This window comes from Microcebus murinus, chromosome 2, assembly GCF_040939455.1.
Source record: "Microcebus murinus isolate Inina chromosome 2, M.murinus_Inina_mat1.0, whole genome shotgun sequence".
Classification (NCBI taxonomy): Eukaryota; Metazoa; Chordata; class Mammalia; order Primates; family Cheirogaleidae; genus Microcebus; species Microcebus murinus.
In genome coordinates this window covers 35,015,271-35,021,739 of record NC_134105.1, presented here as the reverse complement: position 1 = coordinate 35,021,739, position 6,469 = coordinate 35,015,271, and the positions used below count along the sequence as shown (strand labels likewise).

Below are 6,469 nucleotides of genomic sequence, written 5' to 3'. Positions count from 1 at the left end.
CGCGGGTGCGGCAGCACAGCTCTCGGCCCAGGCGGGGGTCCCACAGTCCGTGGGTCCGCGGGCCCGGCCCGCGTCCGTCGGTCCCTCGGTCTCTGGCTCCCGGTGTAGGGATCTCTGCCTCTTTGGGGTCCGCAGAAGCCACAGGCCAATCCCTGGGTCGATCAGAGGTCCTGAGAAACCTCCCCCTCTCTGGTCCCTCCCCAGGGACTTAGCACCTGAGGGCCGTACAAGTGTCAAGGGGACGCTCCGACTGGCTCCCACCACCACTGTCCCTTCAAGGTTGGTCCTGAGCTGCGCTCATACACGCGCTCTCCCTATCAGTTTCACACCACCAGCAACACTGTCACCACCCCCCCTCGCGCCACCACGTCGCCCCACGACCCGCACTCAGAACTCACCAACCTCACTCAGCCGGTACGTCGGTTGGCGCTCCTAGCAGCTCCGGCAGCTGCTCACCTGTCTGGCGGCAGGATGCCGCCCAGAGAGGCCGGGAGGCCACCAGCGTGGAACTCACAGCTTCACACAGCACAGGCACCTGTCGCGGGAATGGGGGACAAACACAGTCGGTCACTAGTCCACATTGGGAAGATCCTGGGCCTGGAGCTCCCCAGTTCCTGCCAGCGCCCTACTCCCTCCCGGCGGGAACCTGCTCACAAGAAGAGGACATTCTGGAGTCTGCTCCAGGACCAGGCGGATGCTTGGCCTCCGGAAAGGTTTCTGTCTGAGGTGGGTGCCAGGGGCACAGGTTAACGCCCACACTGCCTGCGGGTGCGGGGGTGGCAAGTTACTGTACAGAGGCTCTGTGGGGCTCTGTGTGTGGCTTGTGGAGGTGGCTGGCCAGTTGGTGTTGGCCAAGTGTGTGGGGGGTGGGGAAAAGTGTCTCTGTGTGGCCGGGACTCTGTGCAACCTGCCTGTGGACTCAGTGGCTGCTACTGTGATTCACATGTGGAGTGTGTCCTTGTGACTGGTGTTCCTGTGACCATAAGTCCATGTGTAACTGTGGAGTTTCAAATGGCTGCGAGTCCTTTGTGTGTGTGTGTATGTGTGTAATGAATCCTTGTGCAATTTTCAGCTCAAATGTAGTTGTGAATCCAGGTGGCTGGGTGCAGCGTGGGCACTAAGTCTTTCACTTGGGACCAGGGCAGCTGGACCCTGGTTCTGGCACCCCCTCTGGTCCATAATTGAAGCTCTCAGGTCTAGCTCCTGGAAGCTGGGCTGTTCGCTCAGGAGCTACGGCATGAGGAGGAGACAGTGCTGGCTGCCAGTAGATTTTAGAGTCCCAACCTGAGTTGAGGGGGTCAGGAATTTGGCCCCAGGTCAGGCAGAAGGGGCCATAGGCAGATTTGAAGGTCGGGGTCCATCTTCAGCCAGAGTTAGGGGCTGGGCGCCTCAGTGGGGGGCAGGAGGAGCAATGGGCCTCCAAAAGGAGAGGAGGAGAGGGGAGGGGGTGTGGGGAGGAGAGGGGAGGGGAGGGGGCGGTAAGAGGATTAGACCGCTCAGACCCTTCTCTCCCACCAGGATCCCCCACCCCCACCCCAAAGCTCCAGAAAAGATTTCTTCTGCCAAAGCAAAACCGTTTAGGCTCGATTTAAAGGGACAAGAAAGGCGGAGGCGGGGGCTTTAAATAACCTTTTAATTTCTCTTCAGGGATTCTGGCCCTGTGCGGGAGGGAGTAGAGAGGAGGGGAGGGAAGGGGAATGCAGGCGGCCTCTTTGGCTTAGATAATCGGGACTGGCGCTAGAGCTCCACACAAACTGGGGAGACGGTGGGAAGCACACTGCGCCCCCACCCGGCTGCCCTCCACACACAAACATGCACACTGATCATCCTGGAGAAAACTGCAACCCCTGCACACACATCAGTCATTCAGTCACACAGACATGGGCACATGGGACATGGAGGGGTCATGTATAGAGACACACAAATGAGGGGACACAAAATCCCTCTCATGGTAGCACAATGTGGAGTCCCTCCCCACTCCTAGCCACCCTACTCGGTGAGGCCAGGAAGGTTTGCTGAGGCAGGCCTTGCCCCTCCTCTGCCCAGGAGGAATTCTAGCCCCAACAGGAAAGAAAAGAGCATCCTCTTTGCCCAGGGACCCAGCTCCAACCCATTCTTCCCTAGTTCCCCCCATAGCACAGAGCCTGCTGGGTAGGCTGGAGGGATCGTGACCCCAACCCAGCCTGGGCCTAAGTGTACCAGACCTGCCCAGGCTGGGCAGGGGAGGGTGCTTGAGGATGGCCCAAGTTTTGCTGGTTGGCTGAGGACTACTGGGGGCTCCAGGTGGTGGGACACAAGGCCCAACCAGGCATGCGCTCTTGGAAGGAACTTGTCTGCTGGACGCTGAGTCCAGCTCACTTGCTGCCTATCCTAAGCCTCCAAGGCCCCCACCTGTGCCAGCTGTCCCAGTGGAGGTCTGAGGTGGTGGCTGGATGGCCTCATGATACACACTAGGCCTCTACAGACTCGAGTTCTCCAGACCTGGAGAAACCCACGCTACCAGGCTGGCCCCACCTTCACAGGGATACAAAGGCCTCCATACCGAGGGACACTGTGAGCAGAGAGCTGCTGTCACTCAGTCACATTCCCACCCCCACGCACTTCCACAGACATCGCAGCCCGAGGGCTGGGCTCCCTGTTGGTAGTGGATTCAGTGTGGGGGAAGACACAAAATCCGTGGCAAGCTCACTTGCAGGGATGGGCAGTCCAGGAGGAAACAGGGTAGGATAGGGAAGGGGAACACATTCTTAGGGAGGTCTGGCGCAGTGGGAAGCTTGTCATGCCACAACGTGGGTGGGTTTTACTGATTTAACAAAACCATTTGAAAAGTGCCACCGTCTAGACAGGAGTTAAGAAGAAGTGGAAATCGTTCAGGGCCTCCCTCCCAAGACTGTGCTGGGGGTTCTTCCTCCCATCTGCCTGCCCAAGGCTGTGGCTGACACCTTCGAAGGGCTTAAGAAAAAGGCATCCCTAGAGGAACTGCCCCCCCCCATAGACTTTCCTGGGCTCCTGGGGCTGGGAACATAGGCAGTGGTTCATTTCTGGATGTGTGTATATGTTTATTCAAGTTCATTATCCTGTATTGTATGTATGTGCATATATATACATACATACTCCTATATTTGTAAATATGTGTGCATGTTTAAATATGTACGTGAGTATAGGCTGTGCTTATGTGGATTACCTAGCATTTATAAATTCCTAGGGTGGGGGTGTGTGTGTGTGTGTGTGTGTGTGTGTGTGTGTTAGAGGATATATATCCGAATTGGACAAAGGGGGGAATGGGCAAGGGATAGGTTAACTTATGAACTTGGGAAAACCAGGTGCTCACAAATTTCCAGCTGGCCTGGAAACTCAAAGGACACTGGGTCCCAACTGTCTGCGCTGAAAGATCTGGCCAGGCCCTAGCCCTGCCATCTCTGGTCTCTGGGCTCCGTTTACCGAGGCAATGCCCAACCCAAGCCCCCTACCTTCCCCCCAACACACACTCTTAAGGGAGGGTTCCTTCGGAGCCTCCCCAGCTGCTCACAGCGTGGGGCTGAGGGAAGGGGTGGAGAATGCCGGGATGAGGCCGCCCTCAGGCCACACCGCACCCCCGCCCCAAGCTCCGTAGGCAGGGCAAATCCTGGAAGAGCCAGAACACCAAGCTGCTGAGACCGCGTCCCCCTACCCGCCCCCAGAAGCCTCAGTCTCCTCTGTGGCCAGAGGAGCCAGAGTCCAAGTTCAGGGTGGGGGGCGCGGGTCTCACTCCCCATCCTGGCCTGCTCCCACCCCCACGGCTGGCGCTCCCCGGGGCAGTGGCTGGGTGGTGGGCGGCTTAGAGCTAATTCGGGAGTTAATGGCAGCGGCAGGGCCCCCCGCGGCCCCCTCCACCTCCCACCCCTACCCCGGGGCCGGGCCGCGGGCCGCCCGCATCTGCGCCGTCCGCGGCGATTCATCATCTTGATCCATGGCGCGCGCTGACGGCGGCCCCGGCCGCGCTGACAAGACTAACAAAGCAATTTGCCACGAGCCATCTCCTGGACAGGTTATTAGCGCGGCCGCCGCTTAAAGAGCCCGCCCCACCCCCAGCCCCAGTCCCAGCGCGGGGCAGCTACCTGCTCGGTCCCTTCCCTCCGACGGGCTACTGCCCCTCTACACTTAAAGATACCCCTGCGCTCCCGGCCCTCTCCGACCACCCGAAAGTATCCCCACCTACACACCCCGAGCGGTCCACCCTTAGCTGCCTGGGCGGTCCTCCCTTCCCTAGCTCCAGCTGCTACCTACTCCACTCCTTTTTCGGTCCCCTACTCTTCCCCAAATCCTCGCTTCCGACTGACTCCTAGCCTTTCCCCAGTACTACCTGACTTGCCCCTCACCTCCAGAACTTCCTCACACCCAGTGGGTCTCCCCACTTCTGCCCTCTTGCCTCCCAGCTCCTTTCCCTTCTGCCCAGCAGGAATTGGAAAACCCTATTTACTCCCAGCTTTGGATGGGGGTGGGTTCCTGTGGTGCCTTTGAGCACACTGCATTTCTTCTGACCACTTTGCCCCCAGGTAACCTTACTATTAGGGGCGGGGTGGCCTATAACCCCATTTGCCCCGTGCCATCTGGGAGGCTGCAGAGCAGAGGCTAAGTGTAATCTGGGCAGACTGCCTGCAGGAAGAGGCTGGCCTGGGCTCCATCTCTGCCTGCACCTGCCGGGAAGCAAAGGAGGCCAAGAAACAGGGAGCACCCACTAAGCAACTCCCCTTCGGCCTGCGGTGAGGAGTGGGCGGAGGTGATGTGTAAGTGGGTGTGTGTTTGGTGAGACCTGTATTCTAATATGAGGCTGGTTCTAATATGATCCTGATCCCTAAAGGCAGAGTGGCTATTTGGTCATTTCAGACAAAAGCCATTTTTGGAAGGAATCCTCTGGGTAGAGTGGATGCAGCCTAGTTCCTTAGCTGCACGGCAGGTCTGTGTGAAGGGACTGAATGTGCGCTAGGTAAGCTCCTGAGTGTGTGTGAGTGCATGTTTAAAGCCAAGCATCATACATGCGTGCGTCCATGTACATGTGGCTGGGGGTGGTGGTGTCAAGCGTGTCCCTTTGTGTGCACAAGGAGGCCAGGGAGAGGCCCAAGTACAACACACGTATGAACATGTCTGTGCTCACCTAGAGTAACTGGCCTTCAAACCAGGAAGGAGCCCCCACCCCCTTGTTCACTCTTCTCTTAAATCCAGCGTCTGCATTCCTAAACTGTCAGCCTCTGAAGCAGGGTGTTGGGGCAGGACATGCCCCTGCTCTGAGAGCTGAGGGAGCTCCTTCTGAGGGGTCTGGACACAGGAGGGGTGTTCTACCTGCAGGGCAGTTGGTCTGAAGCCTCCACCACAACCCAGGTTGTGTCCACGGTGAGGACAGGGGGACAGACCATGTGCCAGGAACCTGGCTTTTTTCTTTTCTTCCTGCCAGCCAGGCCAAGTCTTCACCGCGGGGAAGGCCAGCTCTGTTGCTGCCTGCGCCACCACCAGGTCCCTGACGTGAAATATGGGGGGCGCAGGCCGCGCTGGGGAGATTTGTCATCTGTGCTCAGCGGGTGACTCTATCTGCAGACTATTAGAGTATAAAATATATTTTACAAGAGTTTTAGCTACAGGTGACTTGCTCTTTATTACTAGATGTGGGCAAAATCAATACTTCTGTAACTAAAAGATCATTTATTTTGCTTTTTGAAACATTTTTCAACAGGGGCACTGGCTAAGCTTGCAAAGCTATGATTAAGAGTTATGGCAGTGCCTGTTTCCCTTAACCCTTTGAGGACCACAGCTCAGGCACTCCTACGGCTGATATCTGCACATGGAAACACAGACACACATCCCAAATGCAGCAAACAGACACAAAGTGTGTGGGCCCCCACCCTGACAAGGTCATCATGTAGATACACATATTCTCACAATGCATACACTCTCCCAGGTACACACAGAAATATAGCTGTACACATACTCCTTCCCCTCAGAGACCCACAAATCAACTGCACTTGCACACAAATGCATGCTACATGAAGGCCACCAGCACAACTGTACACAGATACCTCCTACTCCGCATTTTTACACACTCACGTGTACACACGGTGACACTGAGATATGCACAGTCACATTGTGCTAACTTCTGACACTGGGTCAGCCTAGGGTGGGGACTCTGAAGATTCAGCTGGAAGATGCTGAGAGGTCCCACAAATGCAACTGTAGCCACTACAGGGCAAGGGAATGGAGAGAGCCCAAAAGGTGGAGTCTGTGGAGCTTGAGCTCTACTCTGACCAGAGCCTAGCTCTCCTCAGTCCCTCATCCCTGTGACAGCCCTGCCCCCTTGCTGTCAACTAAAGCAAGGGGTGGTTTTTCTGGGAGAGAAGCAGCCATGTAGCAAAGCTATGAAGGTATATAACTTTATCAAAGCTGCTCGTTGGTGGCCACCCCTGGTCTGGCCCTGGGTGGATTGAGAATGGTTCAGTGG

At 56.8% G+C, this 6,469-nt stretch overlaps 1 long non-coding RNA gene across 1 annotated transcript in view; it reads left to right on the top strand.

The window, feature by feature from the left end:
- Positions 1-10: 10 nt before the first annotated feature.
- Positions 11-6,469, top strand: part of LOC105877501 (uncharacterized) — a 32,064-nt gene continuing 25,605 nt past the window's right edge. The window contains exon 1 of the long non-coding RNA XR_001156991.3: positions 11-726. This is a non-coding gene — a long non-coding RNA (uncharacterized LOC105877501). The remainder of the gene's footprint in view (positions 727-6,469) is intronic.